Source organism: Somniosus microcephalus, chromosome 3, assembly GCF_052327205.1.
Source record: "Somniosus microcephalus isolate GS21.2 chromosome 3, FLI_Smic_1.0, whole genome shotgun sequence".
Lineage (NCBI taxonomy): Eukaryota > Metazoa > Chordata > Chondrichthyes > Squaliformes > Somniosidae > Somniosus > Somniosus microcephalus.
In genome coordinates, this window is record NC_140989.1 from 282,877,876 (window position 1) to 282,905,436 (window position 27,561).

General features: G+C 42.5%; 1 long non-coding RNA gene across 1 annotated transcript in view; it reads left to right on the forward strand.

The window, feature by feature from the left end:
• Positions 1-12,526: 12,526 nt before the first annotated feature.
• The window catches only part of LOC147122008 (uncharacterized), a 90,587-nt gene continuing 75,552 nt past the window's right edge, over positions 12,527-27,561 (forward strand). The window contains exon 1 of the long non-coding RNA XR_015075419.1: positions 12,527-12,806. This is a non-coding gene — a long non-coding RNA (uncharacterized LOC147122008). The remainder of the gene's footprint in view (positions 12,807-27,561) is intronic.

The window sequence follows — 27,561 nt, forward strand, 5'->3', positions numbered from 1 at the left end:
TAAAAACAGATAGCAAGAGTTTCGACAGCTAGTAAGGCCTTCGATAAAGTCCCGCACAGGAGACTGGTCAAGAAGGTAAGAGCCCATGGAATCCAGGGTGCCTTGGCACATTGGATACAAAACTGGCTTAGTGGCAGAAGGCAGAGGGTGATGGTCGAAGGTTGTTTTTGTGACTGGAAGCCTGTGGCCAGTGGGGTACCACAGGGATCGGTGCTGGGTCCCTTGCTGTTTGTGGTCTACATTAATGACTTGGATATGAATGTAAAGGGTATGATCAGTAAGTTCGCGGATGATACAAAAATTGGTAGGGTGGTAAATAGCGAGGAGGGTAGCCTCAGTCTGCAGGACGATATAGATGGGCTGGTCAGATGGGCGGAACAGTGGCAAATGGAATTTAACCCGGAAAAGTGCGAGGTGATGCACTTTGGGGGGACTAACAAGGCAAAGGAATACACAATGAATGGAAAGACCCTAGGCAAGATGGAGGGTCAGAGGGATCTGGGCGTGCAAGTACACAGATCCCTGAAGGCGGCGGAACAGGTGGATAAGGTGGTAAAAAAGGCATATGGGATACTTGCCTTCATTAGCCGAGGCATTGAATATAAGAGCAAGGAGGTTATGATGGAGCTGTATAAAACACTGGTTAGGCCACAGCTGGAATACTGTGTGCAGTTCTGGTCGCCACACTACAGGAAGGATGTGATCGCGTTAGAGAGGGTGCAGAGGAGGTTCACCAGGATGTTACCAGGGCTGGAGCGCTTCAGCTATGAAGAGAGACTGGGCAGATTGGGTTTGTTTTCCTTGGAGCAGAGGAGGCTGAGGGGGGACATGATTGAGGTGTACAAAATTATGAGGGGCATAGATAGGATGGATGCTGAGGAGCTTTTTCCCTTAGTAGAGGGGTCAATAACTAGGGGGCATAGATTCAAGGTAAAGGGCGGGAGGTTTAGAGGGGATTTGAGAAAGAACTTTTTCACCCAGAGGGTGGTTGGAGTCTGGAACTCACTGCCTGAAAGGGTTGTGGAGGCAGAAACCCTCACAACATTTAAGAAGCATTTGGATGTGCACTTGAAATGCCATAGCATACAAGGCTACGGGCCAAATGCTGGAATATGGGATTAGATTAGGCAGGGCTTGATGGCCGGCGCGGACACGATGGGCTGAAGGGCCTCTATCCGTGCTGTATTACTCTATGACTCTATGACTCTAAAAAGAAAAAGGGTGGCTAAAGTGAATGTTGGTCCCTTAGAGGATGGGACCGGGAAACTAGTGGTGGGGAACATGGAGATGGCAAAGATGCTGAACAAATATTTTGTATCAGTCTTTACAGTAAAGGACACTAAAAATATCCCAACACTGGACAAACAGGGGGCAATGGGGGGGGGGGGAGGAGCTAAACACAACTAAAATCACTAAGGAGATGGTACTCAGTAAAATAATGGGACTTAAGGCGGATAAATCCCCCGGACCTGATGGCCTACATCCTAAGGTCTTGAGAGAAGTGGCAGTAGGGATTGTGGATGCATTGGTGATTATTTTCCAGAACTCCCTGGACTCAGGAAAGGTCCCGGCAGATTGGAAAACTGCTAATGTAACACCCTTATTTAAGAAGGGAAGTAGACAAAAAGCTGGAAACTATAGACCAGTTAGCCTAACATCTGTGGTTGGCAAAATGTTGGAGTCCATTATTAAGGAAACAGTAACAGAGCATTTGGATAAACATAATTTAATAGGACAGAGTCAGCATGGTTTTATGAAGGGGAAGTCATGTTTGACAAATTTGCTCGAATTCTTTGAGGATGTAACATACAGGGTGGATAAAGGGGAACCAGTGGATGTAGTGTATTTGGACTTCCAAAAGGCATTTGACAAGGTTCCACACAAAAGATTACTGATCAAGATAAGAAATCACAGGATTGGGGGTAATATACTGGCATGGGTGGAAGATTGGCTATCTAACAGAAAACAAAGAGTTGGGATAAATGGTTCATTCTCGGGCTGGCAATCAGTAACTAGTGGTGTTCCGCAGGGGTCAGTGCTGGGACCTCAACTCTTTACAATCTATATTAACGATTTGGAGGAAGGGACCGAGTGCAACATATCCAAGTTTGCCGATGATACAAAGATGGGAGGGAAAGCAGTGAGTGAGGAGGATATAAAAAACCTGCAAAAGGACATAGACAGGCTAAGTGAGTGGGCAGAGATTTGGCAGATGCAATATAATGTTGGAAAGTGTGAGGTTGTGCACTTTGGCAGAAAAAAATCAAAGAGCAAGTTATTATCTAAATGGAGAGAAACTGCAAAGTGCTACAGTACAAAGGGATCTGGGGGTCCTGGTGCAGCAGGTGATCAGGAAGGCCAATGGAATCTTGGCTTTTATTGCAAGGGGGATGGAGTATAAAAACAGGGAAGTCTTGCTGCAGTTATACAGGGTATTGGTGAGGCCACACCTGGAATACTGCGTGCAGTTTTGGTTTCCATATTTAAGAAAAGATATACTTGCTCTCGAGGCGGTTCAGAGAAGGTTCACTCGGTTGATTCTGGAGATGAGGGGATTAATGTATGAGGAAAGGTTGAGTAGGTTGGGACTCTACTCATTGGAATTCAGAAGAATGAGAGGCGATCTTATCGAAACATATAAGATTGTGAGGGGGCTTGATCGGGTGGATGCGGTGAGGATGCTTCCACTGATGGGTGAGACTAGAACTAGGGTCATAATCTTAGAATAAGGGGCTGCCCTTTCAAAACTGAGATGAGGAGAAACTTCTTCACTCAGAGGGTAGTAAATCTATGGAATTTGCTACCCCAGAGAGCTGCGAAAGCTGCAACATTAAATAAATTTAAAATGGAGATAGACAGTTTCCGAGCTGATAAGGGAATTAGGGGTTACGGGGAGAGGGCAGGGAAGTGGACGTGAGTCTAGATTCGGATCAGCCATGATCCTATTGAATGGTGGAGCAGGCCTGAGGGGCCGTATGGCCTACTTCTGCTCCTACTTCTTATGTTCTTATGTTCTTAGAACATGCAAGTACAATTAAACTGAATCAGCAATAAAGAATGCAAAGCATTCTGATCATTGTAATTGCGTGACATTTCCAAGACAATTATGGTAGTTATCAATATAGATTGATTGCAAAGGTGCTTTAAGTTTAAAGGAATGGAGGCGGCATTTTGCATTGAAACTGCCAACTCCTGTGTGGAAGTCCTTGGCCATTATTTGTCCTTAGCTCAGTTAGTGAATAGCTCCACTGGATCAATTGGGAATTTTCATCCTCTTCATGCCTGCCTGCCTGATAGACAATCTAAAGTTATCAGGCATCTTGTACCTCTGTGCCACTGCATTGGGTCTCCAAGAAGCACCTAGATTCCATTCTCAAAAATGGGTGCTGCTATTGACTAACTGCTTCAAAAAGGAGATGGATAAATAATCTTATTAGGAATGGAATTGAAAGTAATAGGGATAGACATAGCCTAATATGATCAAATAGTCTATGGGGCATGATGGTTCCTGAGCTTCTGGGATGTGGGGAGAGTTGTTGACTGTGGTGTGCAGATGACATTAGATCAGGGTTGAATAGGGGAGATATGATGATGTTTAAATATTCTGGAGTATGCTTGATTATCTTTGGGGACCAGGGAATATTTATATATAATTTTCCCTCAGGAAATTAAAATACTCTTTGATCCCAAACATACTCAAAGAAAACATTTTGGTGGAGCAGGCACACAACAAAGGACAAATGTCTCCCTGGGTAGAGGAAGGAGAAAATTGTTCAGGGAAGCTCCACTAAACTGCACTTTTCCTCAACTCCCAACAAATGTGGAATTAATGATGACTTGGGAATAGCCCTCACAGACCTCCCAGTCAATTAAAGAGGTATATAGTACAGAGGATCAAGCACGGGAGTAAACTGGGAGAAGGAGAGTTGCATTCCCTCATAAGTGGGCACAGTCAAGATCTCATGCTCATTTTGTGTTCCTAGGACTACAGAATAATTATGGATGTGTAGGATCATTCAGCCCATATTAGTTCATCCATCCTGAAGCATCCTATAGTTCGCTCCCTATTTAGAATCTAGTTGTGTCTTAAATGCATTCAGGTTTTTTACCCCCATCACTCTACCAGGAAGTCTATTCCAAGTGTTAATTACTCTCTGCGTGAAGAAGAACTTCCTGATATCAGTCCTAAAGTTAACTTTTACTAATTTGAACCTGTGTCTGCTTGTTCTACTCCCACAATTTAATATGAGGTAATATTCTGGATTTTCCTTTTCCATATCATTTACTATGTTATAAACCTCGATAACATCACCTCTCAGACATCTCCTTTCCAGGCTGAAAAGTCCAAGTGTCTCCAGTCTGAGCTCAGATGTCTTGACATCAGGAATCAGCCTTCTGGCTCTTCCTTGCACAGCCTCCAATGCTTGAATGTCTCCTTTGTTTCTAGGTAACCAGAACTGGACACAGCACTCAAGGTGTAGTCTGACCAGAGCACTGTACAGTTTGATCATGACTTCCTCTGACTTATATTCAACTATTTTGGCTATCTAATTCAACATTCTGTTGGCTTTGTTGATTACTGCTCTGCATTGGTTGGACATGTTGAGCATTGAATCTACTAAGATTCCTAAGTCCCTTTCCACTTCATTCTTAGCTATTGGAGTAGCTTGTATTGCTTACTTTTCTATACTATATACAGTACTTTACACTTGCTAAATTTCACCTGCCATTGATCTGCCCACATTCTTATTTTAACCAACTTGCTTTGTAATTTCTGAGCTGCTTGTCCCTTCCAGCTCAGTAACATGAACAAATGTAACAACTTTGCATTGAGTATCTGAGTCTAGGCCATTTATTTAATTGAGCAACAGTGATCCTACCACTGAGCTCTGGGGGACACCATACTGAGTACGTTACTCCCCCAACATAACTCCTTGAGTACTTGTTGCTTTCTACCCTTCAACCAGTTTCTTATCCATTCCCATGGTTTATTCTGAATCCCCACAGTTTTGAGTTTGGCTATTGGTTTTTTATGAGTGACCTTCCCAAATGCATTTTGGAAGTCAAGGTACACAGTCCACTTGGGATGTTATTTCTTCAAAGAGTCAAGGAGGTTAGTCAGGCAGGATTTTCCCCTTTTGAATCCATATTAACTAGGTTATCGATGTATAGATGAATCTTCAAGTTTGTTCCTGATAATCAATTCCATTATTTTACATGGAACAGAAGACTAATGGGTCTGTGGTTGCCTGTGTCTGTTTCGGCACCCTTTTCGAACACAGGTACCATATTAGCCTACTTCCAATCTACTTGTACTTGTCCACTGACTCCCTCATAATGATTGCTAGTCTCCTTCAGCACTCTGGATAAGTACCAACTATCCCTGGTGATTTGTTTGTTTTGAGCCATTTTAGTTTGTCTGGGACTTCCATCTCATTTATATCGCAGTCAGTAATTTTACTTTGGTTAACTCTGTAAAGGCCATATTGCCTCTATCCTCCTTTGTGAATGAGGAATCATTCAGAATATTAACTATCTTGTACTCAGTTTCAGCGCCATTTGCAACTTTTATAGTTTTCACCAGTTCTATAACTGCTCTCTTACTGTTATAGTACTGAAATTTTTTTTAACTAAAATAATGTTTTACTATTATGCATAGCCTCTGCTGCTATCTTTTGTTAGTGACACTTTTGAGCCTGTTGTGACTTGATATCCATGAACTTTCTGAAAATACCATAAATACCCTAACAAAAAGTACCCCACAGAGGCAAGATCAATAGAGTTGTGAATTTTCACAGAAACTGGCCTGAGAATTGCCTGGGAGAGACTCTTGGGCACCACCTTACTTTTCAACAATGTCAGCCTGGAGAAGAGTGGCTTAACAACCCTGCTGGGGAAGGAAAGGCCTGCCACAACTTGTTATTGGATCCAGTACTACAAAAGGAAAGAGAGCCCTGTTGACAAGTCAAGGGGTGAGTTTTGTCTGGTCACAATATGTTGCAACTATAGTGGGAGGATCTCCTATGTTCACAGTTCCTGGTGAAATTGCTGATGTGTTTACTAATGAATTTGTTACAAGTTATGTCGAGTTTGCTATCCACCACAAAATCATTTGGCAGTTTTGAAATTATTTTTAAAATGTGAAAATTACTTAAGCATCTACCCTGACATTGCAGGACAGGACTTGAGTAGGCATTACAGGCACAAATCGTGCAACAGGCTGTATTTAAATACAGACTGTAATTCTATTACATGATATAGAACCACACCCAGTTAAGTAAAATATTATATCTGTCCCAACCTGCACTATGCAATAAGATTTGAATGTTGAAATTGGCTGTATTAGTCTGCTCGCTGCTGTAGTAAAAATGTAGTTTCTTTGTCCAAACCTGGCTCTTGTCTGTACTAACACTTGAATAAAAGATGCTAAAAGAAAGTCTAAGGAAGAATATTGAAAAAGCAATTCCATAAGAGTAATTTTAACTTTTGGCAATGGCATAAAATGGGCAATATTGGATTGGACACTCGTTATACACACCTCCTGATTTTCCTTTCCATTGAAGTCCTGTCAGACTATTCCTCCCAGCAATCCAACTGAATTTCATCAGAACCAAAGCATTCTGCTGGCGTGTTTCAGCCAAGATCTATACATTCATCCAGCAACACATAATTCCACATTATGCTCTTAAATAAATGCACTGCTTTAATGTCATGGAGCTAAGAATTATGATTACCATTGATGTTGAAGATGGTATTATAGTGCCCAGTTAGGTAAAGATATGATGGTTGTCTCAGCTGTTGAATATATCCCTGGGGTGATATTAAGCCTAACAACAGCTTGCACTGATGTAACATCTTTAACATAGTGCTATATCCCATAGAGCTTTACAAAGAGGAAGTCAGATGCCAGCCAGGACCTTAGAAGGTGGGTTAGGGGAAGTGACCAGAGGTATGCTTGAAGAGCTGCATTTTGAGGAGGCTTTTCAAAGTAGGGAAATGTGTCAAGGCTTTGTGAAGTGAGTTCCAGTTTCATGGGGTACAGTAGGTCGGAGTTGGAAGAGTACTGGAGGGGGTTGTGGAGGTAGATAATGGAAGGATTTATAGACAAAGACGATAATTTTGTCCTGATTGCTATTTATCAACATTCTTAACCATTTAAGATAATGTTAGCAACTTTGTTAAAATAACAATCAGAGGAATTCACATAAATGTATTAATCAATTAGTTAAAATAGGGTAGAGAAGAATTTCTCCTTCCTCGATCATAAATTAGACAACGTTTATATGCTTTTAAAAAAGGTATAGGAAAAAATTGTTGAAGCTGCCTCAAACAGCAGCTATCTTACTTCCAAAAATAACCCAGACTTTAAAAACAGCCTTCAATTGAAACAAAATCACTGACTTGGACTGTGCTGTACTTGTTTACCTTCAGAGCTGTAACCATATGGGTATGACAAAAACCACAGTCTCCAGACTTACCACAGCCTGTAGCCACCAACGCACCCTCCTAGCTAACGGGTAGCTTAAAGGTTATAATGTATACTATACTTATACTTATGTGCAGTCTTATTAAGCCAAAATATCTTAACTAGCTTCACGCAATACATTACTCTTTTGAAGTGCAGAGGCTGTTGTTATGTAGGGTAAACATTTAAAGAAATACAACATTGTTCATATCACTGCAATCTCAGAAACTGGGAGGTTTTTGTTTTTATGTTAGGGATATGTTGTGAAAGAATGTAAAGGTAATAAAACTGTAAGGTCATGCAGCTCTGTGACCAGTCACACGTACAATAAAGAAAACTTCTTGTATGACGATTCTTTTGAACATTTCTTTAAATTGACTTCCCCTTTGGGTCCTATTACATGAACATTGTGCTGCTAAATCGTTCTGGGGGCTCTGGTTGTGATTTGAATATATCTGAGTACAGCTCCATTAACACAACATATTGTTAAGATGAAATTGTTAATTCAAGTATATAAGTAAAGAATGGATGGTTTATACATGTTAAAATGTTTTGTATCAATCAGCCTGCTACAGTTAACCCAGCATCCAAAGGATGCTGGATAGTTCATTAGGTTCCAGTATTTTCAAAGTGGTTCCTTTATAATAGACATATAGAAACAATAGGAGCAGTCCAGTAGATTAAGATGACCCAGGAACCATCCTAATGGCTGATAGGTAACCAGATGGTCAGAGGTTGAAGCTGTGTCCCCTGAGTAGTCTGATACATGAAGCAGTTTAGTGCTTGACCAGAAGATCAGAAATTCAAACTGCAGTGTTGCTTGTCATCCTGATTCACTTGTCTCAATTACAGGTTTAATCAGTTCTTATTTTTCCCTCCTGTCCTGAAGATGCTGACTGAAGCTTGAAATTCCATGGGAGTAGGGCTCTATCCAATATCTCACCCAAGTGCCCATTCTTCATCTTTGAGCTTAGATAATGAGGGTTGATGACTGGCTATTTGACTATGTGGGGCATGGCAGCCAAGCCTTATTTTCTCTTCATCTAATGTCCACACACACAGAGGCGGAGCTAAGGTCGATGGATTAGGGGATCTAAGTCCAGATTTGTCCGACTTGGCACTGTACAGCCACGCCAGTGTCTTCCAATGCTGCGTTGCCATTCACATCAGACTCAAAGTGGCAACACAATTGTGATCGGGAGTTTAAAAGTTAAGCGAGTAAATTATTTGCAGTCAGTTCTGGACAAGCCCTGACGTACAAAATTGGCAGACCTCAAAGTGATTGGGAGGGTCATGACCCCACTCCACCACCACCCCCAGTGGCTCTGCCAATGTCCACACACATGAATTTTCTAGCAGGGATCATTGGGTATTGATCAGAATGGGATCTTTGGCTGATTCTTTCCCCTGTCTAATGCCAACTGTACCACCACTGCTGCCTCACCCCAGTTGAGACCAGCTAACATAGCACAGACTGGGGAACAAACTTGCTGTGTATTGCTCAGTTCCATATCAAGTCAGCATTTATTCACTAAGCCACTGATTTAATCACTTCTGAGCTGGAGTTTCAAAGAGAGTTTGTGAGGAAGATGCTCAACCAGGGGAAGGTTAGAGATGACAATAGTCTTTTTCACACTACCTGATTCGCAACTATTCAGTCAATCATGGCCCTGCACTTGTAGAACCCATGGAAATATCTGCAGTAACAGCACAGACCAGTGCTCTGAAACAGAGGCAATTTTTAGTTTTTCCACAAATGAAACTTGCTTAAGAACTGTTCCAAGCTACCCCAATTTCTTGTTACATTTTTGGATCTTTAGGTAGGTATTCTACTTGGTTTCAGTATCACCAGCTATTCCTGTAAACAGACCTTTTGCATCCTAGACTGTAATGTACATTCTTGTAACTTGCAGAAACAGCTAGCAGTAGCCAATCATAACCCGTGTGTCGTGAGCATCAAGAAAGAATGCAATCTTCTAACAAAGATAAAAGTGCTTCATTTTTGTCGCAGCCTCTTTAATTTATCAACAGCTCTTTCTCTGCCCATGTTAACCACAGTGCTATGCTTCAGAATTAAGGTTACTGAACCATTGGTTATCAAAGCCAGTGGCAGATTATGTGCTTGTAACAAGCCTGTGCAGGAAGTTGGCTAAGTGTGGAAGCACAGCACAATGATCATGAACTGTGTTGAGACATATTGCTCTAGTGTATGTGTCAGTATTAATTCTGTGCTCTGAGAACAATTTTTAACAGAATTAAGAAGATTATCCTTTATTCTAAATAAGCCAAAATAACCCAAATAACTACCTGATTTGTAATCTGTTATCTACTTTGAGATAAGTTACACAACACAGTGATACTCAGACAGGGGCATTTTAGCAGCAAGTCAGGTATCATTAATAGTGGGAAAAAGAGTGAAGTTGCAGTCACAGGACTTGGTGAACAAAATGTAAGTCACCCATTGGGTGTGAGATGGAGACATGTTAGTGTATAGTGTACTTCCTAATAGATGAAGATATGAAGGAAGCAGGGACAAAGACACAGATTTAATGACCAAAAATCCTAAAATGTATTTAAATACTGTAGAAAATATTGCAAAAGAATTCAAAAGCTAACTCCATAGTTTCAAATCATGTATGAGTTGCTGCAAAGCATCAGTTACCTTGAAGGAAGGAGACTGAAGTTGGAAGGTGAGTCAGCCCATGTGTTCCTGTGCAGATCCTATGAGTTGGTTAAGAGCAGCACAGGCAGCAACCTGTGAACAGTTTGCCAGCCTGCCCACTCAAACAGAGAACCATGCATGAGAAGGTGGAGGGGAGGAAGACCTACTACACAGGACTGAACACAAACTTGGAATGGTAAAATGGTGTTTGTGTCACTGCATTTTGTGAGGTTTTGGCGAGTTAATTTTTAGCATAGTCAGAAGAAACCCACAATAAAAAACAAAATGGCTTCTAGTTGGAGATAAAGCAAAACCATCTTACAATATTTAATAACACATGGAGGTATGGCGGTTGCATTCAGTCAAGGAAATAATAGTGCACAGCCCTGTAATGTAATCTTACACTGACCATGAATGTACCACAGTAAATTACCCTTATAAAACAGAGCAATGCAACCTATATCTGACCACCCCAAGTAGTAACTCAATTTTTTAAATATGATACAAGAAAACCCAAGCCTGTGGTCACCCAATTTCCACACCGATATGCACTTTCCTGGAGGGGTCATTGTACAGTGTTCACAAGCAGGAGCCCTCCCCAATTGGGGGAGCCAACCACAGTATTCCACTAATGTTTCATAGTTGCCTAAGCCTTGGCAAGGTGGCATTAGTATGACTGGGCAGTAAAGGTAATACTAAGATACCCCTCCATATTTCTGTCAGTCAAAAAAATTACAAAAAGTCTTTTACTGGGCAAGGGGCCTGAAAATCAGTAAACACATTCTGTCCATCTTTGTGTCTTTTCCTTTTGTGATCAGGAGATGAGCCTCTTTAACTACTGATGATTTATACAATTATTCCTCACAGTAACAGGAGTTTGCATGGGAGGCAAAAACTTAATAACTGACCCTCCATGTCACAAAGCACAGAAGTAAAAACACAGGCTTTGGAAGTTAGGTTTACACTAGAGATTTCCAGGCAGTCCATTCAAAAAGTCAGACAGGTGGCAGTGGCGAACAATTCAATGTTGCCAACAGTGATAACAGAAAATGTTCCATGTTCTATATCTGTTGTACTTACAACATTTTTGAACAATTTTTTAAAAATCTATTAAGTTTGAACCTCTTTTTTCAGAAGGCTCTCAAAAAACCCTTCTCTTTACCTTGAATTTGGTCCCCCAAACATAGGAACATAGGCACAGGAGTAGGCCATTCAGCCCCTCGAGCCTGCTCCGCCATTCAGTTAGATCATGGCTGAGCTGTACCACAACCCCATTTACCTGCCATAGCTCCATATCCCTTAATACCCTTACCAAACAACAATCTATCGATCACAGTCTGGAAAGTTCCAATTGTCCCAGCATCCACAGCCTTTTGGGGGAGAGAATTCCAGATTTCTACTACCCTTCGTGTGCAAATAAGTGCTTCCTGATTTCACTCCTGAATGATCTAACACTAATTTTAAGATTATGTCCCCTTGTTCTTGATTCCACCACCAGAGGAAATAGATTCTCCATATCTACCCTATCGAATCCTTTTAACATTTAAACACCTCTATTAGATCACCCCTCAGTCTCCTATACTCAAGGGAATACAGGCCAGGTTTATGCAACCTGTCCTCATAATTTAACCCTCTAAGCCCCAGTATCATTCTGGTGAATCTCGGCTGCACTCCTTTCAATGTCAGTATATCCTTCCTGCGGTGTGGTGCCCAACATTGAACACAGTACTCCTCTCTCTTAATTCTCTTGCCTATTCCTGCTTAATATCCACTTTTTTCCAGGCTCTGAGACATTTCTTTTTGACAAAGGGTCTACACCGAAAACGTCAATTTTGTTCTCTCTGCAGACGCTACCTGACCTGCTTGAGTGTTTCCAGCATTTTGTTTTTATTTAGCTTTTTGACGCTGTGTTGTTCAAATGCGTGTGTCAACCAGCACAGGCGATGTAACATAATTTCTACATGACAGCGCCAACTTATACTCCTGTTGACAAGGACCTTTAATTAAAAAAATAAGACAATAGAACTCCTTTAAATAAGCACCATCACAAAGTTCAAAGGTCAACTAGGAAAGCCATGTCAGCATCAGATATCCTGCAATGTTTAAAGCCCTTCTAGTTACAGTAAATTTTAAGGAACTTTTCAAAGAAATTATTTTTGTTTACAGCCTGACAACCCCGCAGACATGAAAAGGATTTGGACACTTTCCCTCGAATTATTTTTTTTTATTTTGGGGACTTTAAATCCTTATTGGCCAGATGCCCCCGAGGTGGGGTAATCTCCACCCCTTCAGCGGGACAGTGGCGATATTTCACAGCCTACCTGGCATTGACATTCCTGGGCAAGCAAGCAGCTGCGCCGGCTGCATAATGAGCAGTGGGAGGCTGGAGCCTGGAGCGCGAGGACTGTCAGTGAGAGCCCTGTGCGTGTGCGCGCGCGCGCCTCTCTCATCAGCCGCTTTGACAGCTGCACACCCACACACATATACACCGTGCCTCTGACCCCCCTCTACCCGTGCCCAGCCATGCAGTCTCCTCATCTCAGGCTCCACCAAAGGGACCAGATGGATTAACGCACCTCCACTCTCTGGATGCCGCGCGAGAAACCATTCCACGCAGACAGCCCGGGGAATGGATTGGGGTTGGGAAAAGGATGAAACTTGGAAATGCAGCGCAGGAAGGTAAGTAAGCACATTGCTGGGAAATAAAGCGACGGCGCAGTCGGAATGTTTGACACGAATTGCGTTTGACTTTGCTGGGATTGGACGCTGTCTCCAATCCAGCCCTTGGTGATTGATGGTCACTGGAATGATGACCATGCTCCTTGTGGTTTGAATTTCCAAATTGTGATTTCGGCAGCAGTTCAATGGTTTTTGCTGCAGTCCTTCGCTATTCATTCCTGTGGAGGATTTTTCTCTCTCTCGGAGGATACATGCGGCAGCTTGTCTCCAGAAAGTCTTGTCTTCGATGAAAAGATTACCTCTGGGTCCTAAAGCCCCCGGATACAATTAAAAAATAAATACATATGTATATGGTACAACACTGGTGAAAGGTACCCGACTGTGTTAAATTGATCATCACACAAGTCAAGCGACCACTTGTGCCTTCCACTCATTCGAGTATCATAGAAGTGCTAGAGGGAATCATAATTGATTTATAATAGAATGTCATTACAGGTCAAATCAAACCTGAACATTTGAAGCAGTTGAAGGGCCTTCTCAATAAGTAATGTCTTTAATATTTGGTACTATTACTCTCTACAGAGTAATATTCACAGGCCTTAGAAGGGAGAAGGGGGGTTTAAAAAGTGTGTTACACCTGGAAGGAAACCTGCAGGAGTACTTCCTGTAGAGATTATTTTTTTCCACTTTATCCAGTTTATCCTAAGGGTCGTAAAACAGGGCAAAAAAGTGTGTTTTATTTTATAAAGCAATTTGATAGGACGAAATAAAAGAATTGGTCAACCTTTTTTTAAGGCTAGCTTGGATGTGTGAGCATGTTTTGTTGAGAAACCAAGGTGAAGAATCAAAACCCATGGTGCAGGACACTATCAAGGTTGAAAAGAGTGAAAGAGAAGACAATGTAAATCAGGAAGTAGTGATAAAATGATACCAAGCCTGAAGATTGTAGAAGGAAGGAAAGAATGATGATGGAAAGGAGTCATACAATTTTGATGTCATGGGGGAAAAACAAGCTAGAATAGGAGATTGCAGAATGAGTCTTGATTTCAACACAGTATGCAAAAATGACTGCAGTATAACGTTTAGCTGTTCTCTGAAAATCCTGGACTCAACTCAATACTTGCTATTAAGAGGGAGCAGTGTGACAGGATTGGTTAACAGAGAAAACAGAGAGTAAGGATAAACGGATCATTTTCCAGTTCGCAGACTGTAACTAGTGGGGTGCTGCAAGGATCAGTGCTTGAGCCTTAGCCATTTAAAATTTATATTAATGACTTGGATGAAGGGGCCCAGTGCAATGTATCCAAGTTTGCTGATGATACAAAGCTAGGTGGGAAAGTAAGCTGTGAGTTGGGCACAAAGAGCCTGCAAAGGGATGTAGACAGGTTAAATGAGTGGGCAGTAAGGTAGCAGATGGCGTATAATGTAAGAAAATGTGAGGTTATTCACTTTGGTAGGAAGAATAGAAAAACAGAATAATTTAAATGGTGAGAAACTATTAAATGTTGGTGTCAGAGAGATTTAGGTGCCCTTGTACAGGAAACACAAAGAGTTAGCATGCAGGTACAGCAAGCCATTAGGAAGGCAAATGGCATGTTGGCCTTTATTGCAAGGCGTTGGAGTACAAGAGTAAGGAAGTCTTGCTGCAATTGTACAGGGCTTTGGTGAGACCACACCTGGAGTACTGTGCACTATTTTAGTCTCCTTATCTGAGAAAGGACATACATGCCTTGGAGGCGGTGCAACAAAGGTTCACTAGATTGATCCCTGGGACGAGAGGGTTGTCCTATGAAGAGAGATTGCGTAGATTGGGCCTATACTCTTTTGGAGTTTAGAAGAATGAGAGATGATCTCATTGAAAAATACAAGATTCTGAGGGGGATTGATGGGGTAGAAACTGAGAGGTTGTTTCCCCTGGCTGTAGAATCTAGAACTAGGGGGCATAGTCTCAGGATAAGGGGTCGGCCATTTAAGACTGAGATGAGGTGGAATTTCTTCACTCGGGGTTGTGAATCTTTGGAATTTTCTGCCCCAAAGGGCTGTGGATGCTGAATCGTTGAGTATATGCAAGGCTGAGATAGATAGATTTTTGGACTCTAGGGGAATCAAGGGATATGGAGATCAGGCGGGAAAGTGGAGTTGAGGTTGAAGATCAGCCATGATCTTATTGAATGGCGGCGCAGGCGCGAAGGGCCGTATGGCCGACTCCTGCTCCTAAATCTTATGTTCTTAAAGACAAGCATATGTACCATGGTGCTGATTTTGTATTCGGTGTAGGCTGGTTGGTTCTGAATAGTGTAATGACTGCATCATTTTGTTTTCATGCTGCTCTTACATTTTTCCTGGTCAGCAGTGGTGAGGACATGGCAGGCAAAGCAAAGCCCTCTCTTCCACCCATGTTCCATTTATATAGATTATTATGGAATAAAAAGATCTTGTTATTTAAACGCATCCCACTGCAAAAGAGAGCCCCTTGGATTTCAACAACAGATTGGTGGCATAGTGATGGTACTGCGCCATTCTCAATTTGGGCCTGAGGTCGGCCACTTGACTGACTCCCTTCCTCTAATCAACCACTTTAAGCACTTTCCATTACCATAGACTTCTTGCCATTTAATTGGTCCTAACCCTTTCCGATGTATCTGGACAGAATATGGTGGGGACACCGAAGCTAACAAAGAGTAACAGAAATACGTGATGTGTTGCATAAACAAGTTTTGTGCTGTTTCCAGTAAAAAGAACGCTGACTGCTTTCATTTAAACATATTTAGGAATGACTGATTCACAACAATATTTCTTTCTTTGTTTTTCTCCGTAAAGGAGCCATCCTGCTTAACTGAGTAATTCAATCCTGTTATAAATATGACTTAGTGATTCAATGTAAGTATTTATTTAAGGCAATATTCCATGATAGGACTTCCAATAGGCTCATCCTCAAATAGTCACTGGAAATATCCTATCTGTACCCCATCCTTAATTTCAAAAAAGATTTATAATAAGTTTTAACTTTTTGAATTCACTCCCAAAGGAGTCTCTCAATTTCCAGGGCTGGAAATTCCAGGCCAGGAAACATAATGGGGTAGATTTTCAACTTGCTGTCCCTGCATAAAACTGGCATTGCAGATTGGGTGCCAGTTATAGAAACCACCCAATTTTCATTTCTATTGAAATCAATAGAATTACATAGAACTTACAACATGGAAACAGGCCATTCAGTCCAACCAGTCCGTGTTGGTGTTTATCCTCCACATGAACAGTTATTCCATTAGCCTTATCCATTTGTGGTTCTGCTTTTAATGTCGTATGAACCTGAACCCCTGAATCCTTCTGCTCTTTCATATCATCCACTCTTCCTCCATTTAAAGTATAATTATTCCTTTTGTTTTACCAAAATGTGCAATCTCACATTTACTGACATGGAATTCCATCTGCCACTTTTTTGACCATTCCACCATCTTATTAATGTCACTTTGCAGCTTCCTTTGGTCCTCAGAATTATTTACTCTGTCTCCTATTTGAGTATTATCTGCAAATTTGGACATCACTCCCTCTAGCTCTTTATCCAAATGACTGCTAGGCACAGTGAATAGAAACAGTTACAGAACAGAACCCTGGGGGTCACTGCTACCCATGACCAACCACCCTGAGAAACTGCCCATAACTCCTGTTCACTGTTTCTTCCCCTCAAACCAGTTTTTAAATGTATTTGCTACCCTCTAATTCATAGAACTCTAATTCCTCCCCTCTAATTCCATACACTTCAGTTTTCTTCAATAGTGTCCTGTGTAGTACCTTGTCAAAGATTTTCTGAAAGTCCATGTATACCACAGCCAGTGCATTTCCCCATCCACCATATCTGTTACCACTTCAAAGAGCTTCGGTTTGTCAAACACAATTTTCCTTTCTGTACTCCAAGGGAATACTAATTAAGTTTTTGCAACCTGTATTCATAATTTAACTCTTTATGTTTTTGTATCATTCTGGTGAATCTGCACTGTAGCCCCTCCAAAGCCAATATATCTTTCCTGAGGTTCAGCGACCAAAACTGAACACGTTCCTCCAGATGGGGACTGACCAAGGCATGGTACAACTGAAGCATTACTTCCTCACTTTTGAATTCCAACCCCTTTAAGATAAAAGCCAATATTGCATTAACCTTTTTGATTCATTTTTGTATCTGTGCACTAGCTTTTAGTGATTTATGTACATGGATACTTAAATCACTTTGCTCCTCCACAGCTTCTAGTCTTTCCTCATTAAGAGAATATTCCCATTTGTCTTTCTCAGATCTTTGTTTTTCTCAGTTCCAAAGTGGATGATCTCACACTTCCCCACATTGAACTCCATCTGCCGTAGTTTTGTCCACTCGCTTAGTCTGTCTATGTACCTTTGTAACTTTGTGCTCCTATCCACACAACTTACTCCTAACTTAGTGTTATCTGCAAACTTTGATACACAGCTCTCCCTTCATTCAAGTCATTAATATATATGATGAAAAGCTGAGACCCAGTACAGATCCCGGGGAGCACCACTTGTTACATCCCACTAATCAGAGAATGAACCCTTTATCCCTACTCTGTTGCCTATCTCCTAACCAATTCCCAACCTATATCACAAGGTTCCCTCCAGTTGCATGTGCTCTCATTTTTGCTAATCATCACCTATCAAATGCTTTCTGGAAGTCCATAGACACTCTTCTATCCACATTGTCAGTGACCTCCTCAAAAAAATCAACTAGATTAGTCAGACATGACCTACCCTTCACAAATTCATGCTGATTCGCTTTGATTAGCTCATACTTGTCCAAGTGCGCAGTCACTCTGTCTCTGATGATAGTTTACCATTAATTGTGGGGAAGCTACTGGAATCTAACAGGTCTGTAGTTACTTGCTTGCTCCCTCCCTCCCTTCTTAAATCATGGAGTGATATTTGCAATTTTGCAATCCTAAGGCACAATTTCTGAATTTAGAGATTTTTGGAAAATTATGACAAATGCATCTGCAATTTCCTCACCTACTTCTCTTAATGCCCTGGGGTGAAAACCATCAGGTCTTGGAGATTTGTCTATCCTAAGTCTCATTATTTTCTCCATTACCATTTTTTTACTGGTATTAAATCCACTAAGTTCCTCCCATTGACTTATTTTTAGGTTCCCTTGTACTACTGTTATTTTGTCCTCTTCCAAAGTGCTCATTTAACAAGCCTGCCATTTCCTTATGATCCATTATAGTCTCACCTACATCCATCTTTAAAGGGCCCACCTTCCCCTTTACCTCTCTTTTTTAGTACATTTATAAAACCTTTTTCTGTTAGCTTTGATATCCCTTGCAAGTTATTTTTTGATATTCTCTTTTTGCACCTCTTCTACTTTCTTTGTATTCCCTTTGTTGTTTTTTATAGCTCTCTAAGTTTGCTGGTTTTATGCTTTTCCTTGCATTTGTGTAACCCTTTTCCTTCAACTTGTTACTGTCTCTTACTGCGTTTGTTAACCATGGTTGCTTAACTGCACAAGAGGAGCCTTTTCCTCTTAGGGGTATGTATTGGTTTTGTATCATACCAAATACTTCTTTGAATACTTCCCACTGTTTGTCTGTAGGTTTACCCATTAACAGCTCAGTCCAATATACTGTGGTTAATTTATTTCTTATCCCTTCAAAACTTGCCTTACATAAATTCAAAACCCTGGTTTATGACTCTCCCTCTCAAACTTAATATTAAATTCAATCGCGTGGTTATTGTTTGGAAGACGCTCCCCTACCGTCAGATTGTTAATTCATTCTGGTTCGTTACTCATCACTAAATCCAGTATGGCCTGTTCCCTTGTCAGTTCTAAAACACATTGTTCTAGGAAAATGTCCTGGAAACATTCTAGAAATTCATTGGCTTTATGATTTGAGCAGTTCTGCTTCTCCCAGTCCATGTGGAAATGTAAATCTCCCATTATAACTACATTGTTTTTGCTACATGCTTTCCTGATCTCTGTATTTATTACCCCCACCCCAGACTATATCACTACTGTCAGGTGGTCTGTAGACAACTTATACTAGTTTTTAGTATTTTTCCAATCACTTGGATCTTAGTTTTGTTACTAAGCCTTAGACTCTGTAAAAAGTTTTTGGTACAAGCATCACACTTGTGAGATTATAATCAAATGCGTCTGAACTTTGTCATTGTGAAAATATTAAAGAGGTATTGTTTAAAGACATCACTTAAAGGGACTTGTCAGAGTGTAGGGAGAGATTTCAATCACTCAACTCCAGAAGAGCTAACCTCATTTATGTCAATTTGGTGTCATGCACAAGCAATATGATGGCTTTCCTTGGGTGTCTGTGATATTTCTAAATTAAGTCATTATGTTATGTATTCATAAAAGAGCTTTTCTTACAACTTTGTGGGGGAAGGGGATGGTATTGCCCCTTGTCCCATGAATAATTTGCATACATGTAGTTGCAGTAATTACAGTATTATGGGCTGGCATTGCTAGATATGCTTTAATCACTGATAACATAACATCTCAAAAAGGAATTCACTGCAGAAAGCACTTTGATACATTTTGACATATCAGGCGTTAAATAAATGTAGGGTGTTATATAACACATATAGTTAATGTTCTCTTAATAATGTGGGACCCATAGATAGGACACGTGATTTGTTACAGCAAGTGATTTTTTTTTAAATCACTGAGCTGCACTAGGAAACCAGTATTTTCACTGCCTCCAGATTTTTTGTGCAAAATAGCAGCACTTAGGCAGCAAATCAGGTAAGTGTAGAAATTCGATTGATCAGCCCACAACAAATCGCATGCCTACCCATAGGAAACATTACCCATTATAACAGATATAACATTAAAGAGGTGAAGGTTAACAGTGTAGTCCATGAGGGAAGAAAACATTTTGTATTTTTCTTAGGGTTAGAGACTCTGTGATTTTGCCAGCCGAGACGGGATCGCGGTGGGAGAGGTCGTTGGCGGGTCCCGGTTCCGCTCCCGGCACCAGCCACTCTGTGAAAAGGATTTTCCCCTGATTGGGCTTGTTAAGCCCGCCCTGCGCATTTGCCGGCCAATTAAAGGGAAGCGTCGTCAGCAGGTTTCCTTAAAGGGATCATGGCCACATTCATTTTGACAGTTGTGCTGTCGGTGTTCTACAGCATTGAGGTGCTGCAAACACTGACGAGCACTGCACAAAGGTGTACGGCTGCACCCAGGCTTTCGCATGACTCCCTCCATATGCTTATGGAGGGAGTCACAGCATGCAGGGAGATTCTCTTCCCTTCCAAGGGCAGAAGAGACCTCCCCAGGAGATCAACGCAGCCTGGTTACACATTGCACAGGAGGGCACAAGCAGGGGTGTGGTCAGGAGGACCTGCCTGCAGTGGCACTGTTGCTTCACAGCGCCAGGGACCCAGGGTCGAGTCCGGCCTCGGGTGACTGTCTGTGTGGAGTTTGCACATTCTCCCCGTGTTTGCGTGGGTTTCCTCCAGGTGCTCCGGTTTCCTCCCACAGTCCAAAGATGTGCGGGTTAGGTTGATTGGCTATGATAAATTGACCCTTAGTGTTAGGGGGATTAAATACGTGGGGTTACAGGGATAGGGTGGGATATGTGTTGGTGTAGGGGTTACGGGGATCGGGTTGGATATGTGTTGGTGCAGGCTCGATGGGCCGAAATGGCCTCTATCTGCACTGTGGGGTTTCTGTGATCTCAATAGATCACGAAACGTTACTGCAAATCCACACCCAACCTCATCCTGCTGTGCCACTCATCACATCCCCATCACTCTGCCTTCCCTATCCTACTCACACTAACTTATCTTGCACCTCCACCCATCCTTCTCTATCTACATTATCACTTCCCCATCTCACTAGCCACCCCTCACACTCACCCTCATCCTACTGCAAGCATACGAACTAACAACACACAAGGGTAGGCACTTGGGTGTTTTATGCAATGTTCATGTAAATTTTCTTGTAATGTGTTGTCAAACATTGAAATCTATATTTTCAACACTTTACCTTATTGGAAGGATCTGTGCTCACCTTTGGAAGTGTCTTAGTGAGTTGAGTTGCAGTGAATGTTGAGACATAACTTCCCCATCACCCCCCCCCCCCCCCAAATTGTGATGAGTGTGAAATGAATGGCTTCGACATTGTCGGGATGCTTTATGGTGCTGGTGTGGGGTGGTGTTAACCTGGCGCATCATGTGGCAGCCAGGGTGTACAGTGTCAAATGAAGTAAATCTGGCCATGGTGAGGCCATTGCTGGCCTCCCAGGCAGCAATGTTGTCGGGTGCTGATGCCCTGTGTTCTGTGCAGCATCAGGTGAATGCGGAGAAGGTTGGTGATGTTGGTGTTGGGGCTAATCGTGAAGGGATTCAGAGGAGCAAGGTGAGATTTTTTTCAAGGGCACCGATGTTGCTGGAATAGATGGCAGCTGAAGTTGAGATGACAGAAGCAATCTGTTAATGGTGAGAGCTTGCTCCAAGGAGGTGACAGTGGATAGAGAGTTTACTCCAAACACTTCCAAACTGCATACAGCTCAAAAGTGTCTTCCAAATCCTGAAAGCTTCTGACATTGGAAAGTGAGTAGCTGTGAAATGTTATCTTTCATACCACTTTTGCAGCTGTCACCTATTCACAGCAATGGGGAGACATAGAGATCTCTGAACGTCGGGAACCTCATTAAAAAAGTGGATAAATAGAAAAAGGCTGGCAAAATAGTAGTTAACAGGCATTTAACTATCTTAAATGCCTCCCCCGCTGCTTGGTGTCGGGTCTGTTCTGAAATCGCAGACCCAACACTTTGGAAACTTACATGGAGGCGGGTTCGGAGCAGGTTCCCAACCCACTGACAATCATTTTGATTTTGACAGCGGGACCCACCTCCAAACCCGCACTTTGAGCGCCGGCAAAATTCAGTCCTCTCTGTTCCCTTAATGTCATTCAGAAGCACCTTCAATGGACACTAACTGAAAAGTATCACAAACCCTATGTGGCATTGTCACTGAGGGATCAACCAATCATGTGACTCACATATTGCAAGGTGTCTTTTTAAGATCCTTTCCTGGTGTATTTTCTATATGATTATATTAGGAACTCTAAATAAGGATGCTGGATGCATGAAGTGTGTGCTCCTTATATACAAATTCAAATATTTACTGTGAGACAATCTCACTTATCCCTTTATCCAAAATAACATCAACAAGGCTCTCGAATTGCTCAGTTGGTGAATGCACGGCTTGATGTGATACTGAGCCGAACAGACCAAAAATCCTAGGTTCCATCCCTGGTCTGTGCTGTTTTTGTTGACCTCCGATGGGACTGCAGCAGGTGTGCTACAATTGGCCGCTGCACCCCTGGCCTAGGGAGGAACACAGCTGTAATAACCCCCATGACCGAGCAGCCTGCCAACAGTCACTGCCTTGCTTCACATGTGAAAAATGGCTACTTGGGCAAATGACTAGAGAACTATGGGTACTTGTAGAACTGTATTCGTGTGTTTGAGTGCCTTTACAGGAGAACATTTTAAAATTGAAAAGAGACCAAACATGCTGCCAGATCATTTTACACTCCTGTTTGGGTAAATATGTAGCTCTCTCTTAATAACTCCCATGCAGACTGTGGGGTGAAATTTCCTGTGGGGCATAATTGGAAAGTTACACCCGAATTTACCACCACCCCTGTGCCCATTTTGCCCGTTTCAATTTACACCTAAATTTGCTGCCAATCTCATTAGCATACAGTGCAACATAAAATTTGGCATAAGCAAGTGGAAATCAGCATAAACAATCGGGGCCTGAGGAAAGTGCAGAACTCATACCATATATTCCTTCCTTAAATATTAAAATTTAAAGTTTCAAGCCATCTAACCATCATTCATGCATTTTAAGCACAACATGTTTAAGAACATGCAATCGTGGAAGAATTTCAATTTGTAATGTGACTCATCCTGAAGCTGTAAAAAAAAGCATTGAAATAAACAGAAAATACAGAGCAAGTAGGCCTCATCAGAATAAACAGTAAAAAATGCTCAAAAATTGTGATAAAACACCAGAAAAATGACTGTTTCCTGCTGCGCCTAAAATTCTGGGCTAAATTTTGCACCCGTTTTGAACCAGTATAATTGCAAGGCATTCGTGTGCATAGCTCTTTAGACTGGGGGCGGAGCCATTATAATGATCCAAAAGGCATTTGGGTGTAAGGATCAATAGATGGGCATAAAAGATCGAGGAAATACACCCGTAGTGTAATTATGAGTGCCCGAATTTGCTCGATCTTTTATGCTGGGTAATTGCTTTAAGCCCCAATTACTCATGTCTCTGGATGCAACTATACAGGAAATTCCTATAAATGGGTCCTAAATAGATCCTAATAGGAGGGCCTTAGGACCATGGAGAACTGGCTTGAGCAGCTGTTTACCACAATGATGGAAAGTCAGGAGAAATTAAACTGTGATGGGATATGCTAATTGTGTGCAAGCTAAGTGCTTCACACAAAAGAATAGTATCCTGTGGCACGGTTTTCCCCACACAAGTTCTCTTTTTTTTTAACTTAATTGCTTATTACTGGTGCTACAACTTTCCTCATGCCTATTTTGCACATTACCGACCCCACTGTCTCTGACCTGGCAGCATTCTACTGTGCTGATGGTCACAATGTTAAATAACCAGCTTCTGAGTAGTTGAAGAAAACAAAAAACAAATAAATCATTAAGCACATAAAGGAATGATGGCAGATCAAACAACTTCTGGGCTTTTTGTTTCCATTTTTCTCCTCCCATCTTGCCTCCTTTCCTGAAGGCACTAACTATTACCAAGTTATGATTTCACAGATGCCATCCACCCAAGTGACCACTCTTCATGTGCGAGTAAGTGTTGGCAGGCAATTCGATTACGAATGGCTTTGCTTTTGAGGCCGATCCTGTTCTTGCCCAATATGCTTTCCAGCGGGGTCGGAGAAAGGAGGTCATTGGAAGGTTCTTTGAAACCCTGGATGATAGTTTTTTTCCTTAGCCCAGGACACTGGGATCAATTTTAGCACTCTTACTGCAGCCTCAGATGAAATCAGATAACTCATTGCAGTTTGGAGATTGGACCTGAGACCTTCTTGACTGTAAGTGTTCAGTATCATACTGTGTGGTGCTTTAGTGAACTGATCCCTTCAGGGAGCATTCCTGACTTTACAGGATTGGAAGTGTTTGGTTTATTAGGTTTTTTTTTATTCGTTCATGGGATGTGGGTGTCGCTGGCAAGGCCAGCATTTATTGCCCATCCCTAATTGCCCTCAAGAAGGTGGTGGTGAGCTGCCATCTTGAACCGCTGCAGTCCGTGTGGTGAAGGTACTCCCACAGTACTGTTAGGGAGGGAGTTCCAGGATTTTGACCCAGCGACGATGAAGGAACGGCGATATGCTTCCAAGTCAGGATGGTGTGTGACTTGGAGGGGAACTTGGAGGTGGTGGTATAAAAACAAAAAGTGCTGGAGAAACTCAGTGAAGAGAGAAACAGAGTTAACGTTTCAGGTCGATGACCTTTCATCAGAACTGGAAAAAAGCAGGAAATGGAACAGATTTTTAAGCAAGTGAAGAGGCTGGGAAAGGGGGGAGGGGATGAAAGAACAAAAGGGAAGGTCTGTGATAGGATTGAAGGCGGAAGAGGTTAAGAGACATTAAGAGATATTCAAGGCAAAAGGAGATGGTAATGGGACAGGTTAAGTAGATGAAGTGTAAATTGCGCTGACATGTAGGGGAGGAGAAAAAAAGACGGACGGAGTGTGGATAAAAAATATATATATATGATAGGGGCTGAGGTTTCATTTGGTCTATCTCTGACTCTTCCCTTCCCTTCCTTGACTTCTCCGTCTCCATCTCTGGGGATAGGTTATTGACAAACATTCACTACAAGTCCACTGACTCCCACAGCTACCGGGACCACACTTCCTCCCGCCCCGCCTCCTGTAAGGACTCTATTCCATTCTCCCAGTTTCTCTGTCTCCGCCGCATCTGCTCTGACGATGCCACCTTCCATACCAGTGCTTTTGACATGTCTCCCTTTTTCCTCAAGCGAGGATTCCCCTCTACAGTGGTTGACACGGCCCTTGACCGTGTCCGTTCTATCTCCCGCACTTCTGCGCTCACCCCTGCCCCTCCCTCCCGGAACCACGACAGTGTTCCCCTTGTCCTCGCCTTTCACCCCACCAGCCTCCACATTCAACTGATCATCCTCCGCCATTTCTGCCACCTCCAGCGTGATCCCACCACCAAATGCATCTTCCCCTCACCTCCCCTTTCAGCATTCCGTAGGGACCGCTCCCTCCGCGACACCCTAGTCCACTCCTCTATCACCCCCAACACCCCTTCCCCTTCACCCGGCACCTTCCCGTGCAAGCGCAGGAGATGCAACACATGCCCTTATACCTCCCCCCTTCCAACTGTCCAGGGCCCCAAACACCCCTTCCAGGTGAAACAGCGATTTACTTGTACTTCTTGCAATTTAGTATACTGTATTTGCTGCTCACGATGTGGTCTCCTCTACACTGGGGAGACTGAACGCAGATTGGGTGACCACTTTGCGGAACACCTCCGTTCAGTCCCTAAAGGGGACCCCGAGCTCCCAGTGGCCTGTCACTTTAATTCCCTGCTCCACTCCCACTCAGACCTCACCGTCCTCGGCCTCTTGCATTGTTCCACGGAAGCTCAGCGTAAGCTCGAGGAACAGCACCTCCTCTTTCGATTAGGCACTCTACGGCCCTCTGGACTCAACATAGAGTTTAACAATTTCAGATCATAACCTCGGCCCCTATATATATATATATAGATAGATAGATTTTTTTTTATCCACACTCTTTGTCTGTCTTTTTTTCTTCTCTCCCACATGGCAGCTGTCTTTCATTCTGCCAGCGCAATTTACACTTCATCTAGAGCCATCCTTTGTTTCTTAACCTGTCCCATTACCATCTCCTTTTGCCTTGAATATCTCTTAACCTCTTCCGCCTTCCATCCTATCACAGACCTTCCCATTTGTTCTTTCATCCCCTCCCCCCTTTCCCAGCCTCTTCACCTGCTTAAAAATCTGTTCCATTTCCTGCTTTTTTTCCAGTTCTGATGAAAGGTCATCGACCTGAAACTCTCTTTCTCTCTTCACAGATGCTGCCTGACCTGCTGAGTTTCTCCAGCATTTTCTGTTTTTATTTCAGATTTCCAGCATCTGCAGTATTTTCTTTTTGTATTGGAGGTGGTGGTGTTCCCATGCGCCTGCTGCCCTTGTCCTTCTAGGTGGTAGAGGTTGCAGGTTTGGGAGTTGCTGCCGAAGAATCTTTGGCAAGTTGCTGCAGTGCATCTTTTAGATGGTACACACTGCAGCCACGGTACGCCAGTGGTGGAGGGGTGTTTAAATGTGGTGGATGGGGTGCCAATCAAGCGGGCTGCTTTGTCCTGGATGGTGTCGAGCTTCTTGAATGTTGTTGGAGCTGCACTCATCCAGGCAAGTGGAGAGTATTCCATCACACTCCTTACTTGTGCCTTGTAGATGGTGGAAAGGCTTTGGGGAGTCAGGAGGTGAGACACTCACCGTAGAATACCCAGCCTCTTGACCTGCTCTTGTTGCCCCAGTATTTATGTGGCTGGTCCAGTTAAGTTTCTGGTCAGTGGTAACCCCCAGGATGTTGATGGTGGGGGATTCGGCGATGGTAATGCCATTGAATGTCAAGAAGAGGTGGTTAGACTCTTGCTTGTTGAAGATAGTTGCTGCCTGGCACTTGTGTGGTGCGAATGTTACCTGCCACTTATCAGCTCAAACCTGAATGTCGTCCAGGTCTTGTTGCATGCGGGCATGGACTGCTTCATTATCTGAGGAGTTGTGAATGGCACTGAACGCATCATGTAATGCAGTGATATTCTGAACGTATCTTGGCTTTTTTAGAAGTCGGTGCAGCAGTGAATACGTAACATAATATGGAATAGAGTAGGTGTTTCTTTACTGCAATGTTTTCCTCCATTTCCATTGACATCTAAACTCCACTCCCACCCACCGACCACCCCCTTATGCTCTATCACATGCTGTGTCAAGCAACATGACAGCTCATATTTGGTATCACACTCTGTATCTTTAGTATCAAGTTCTAAAACCAGTGGTCAATATTAAAAACACTCCTGTGATGAATCTGTTTGAATTCTTCCTTTCGTTCATAGGTTTATTTATTTCATTACAATGCCAGATGGCACACCTCAGTCAGAGCCTGTCTACTGAGCTTGAGCCTGCTCCTTCATCATGCCCATGTAGTTTACTGTATTGCAGGACACTCTCAGCTTTAGCTCCTGCTGCAAGCTGTAGACCCTCTTTGTCCTGTGCGCTCCCAGGCCACCCTCTCCTCCTCCACTGGGATATTCCTGCCAATAGAGCCTAAACCCATGCTCTCTAACAAAAATTCCCTATGTACTATTCAGTTCTGTTACTGCTGATACTTCAAAAAAAATCATTTTGTAAACTTCATTAACACCAAGCCTGACCTCAAATGAAGTACTCAGGTTTTGATTTGATTGTGCAGTTGCAGAATGCTGCATGAGTTCATCTTTCATTTAATTAACACCATATTGCATTTCAGAAACACCTTGAAGCACTTCAGATAAAATTAATTACTTTGAGATTCAGTAACTGTTGTTATAGAGGCAAACGCAACAGCTATTGTGTACACAAGAACCCAGATTCAGCAGGTTGATGAATGATCTGTTGGTTGAGGGAAGATTTATATCCCTTCATTTTTGGAG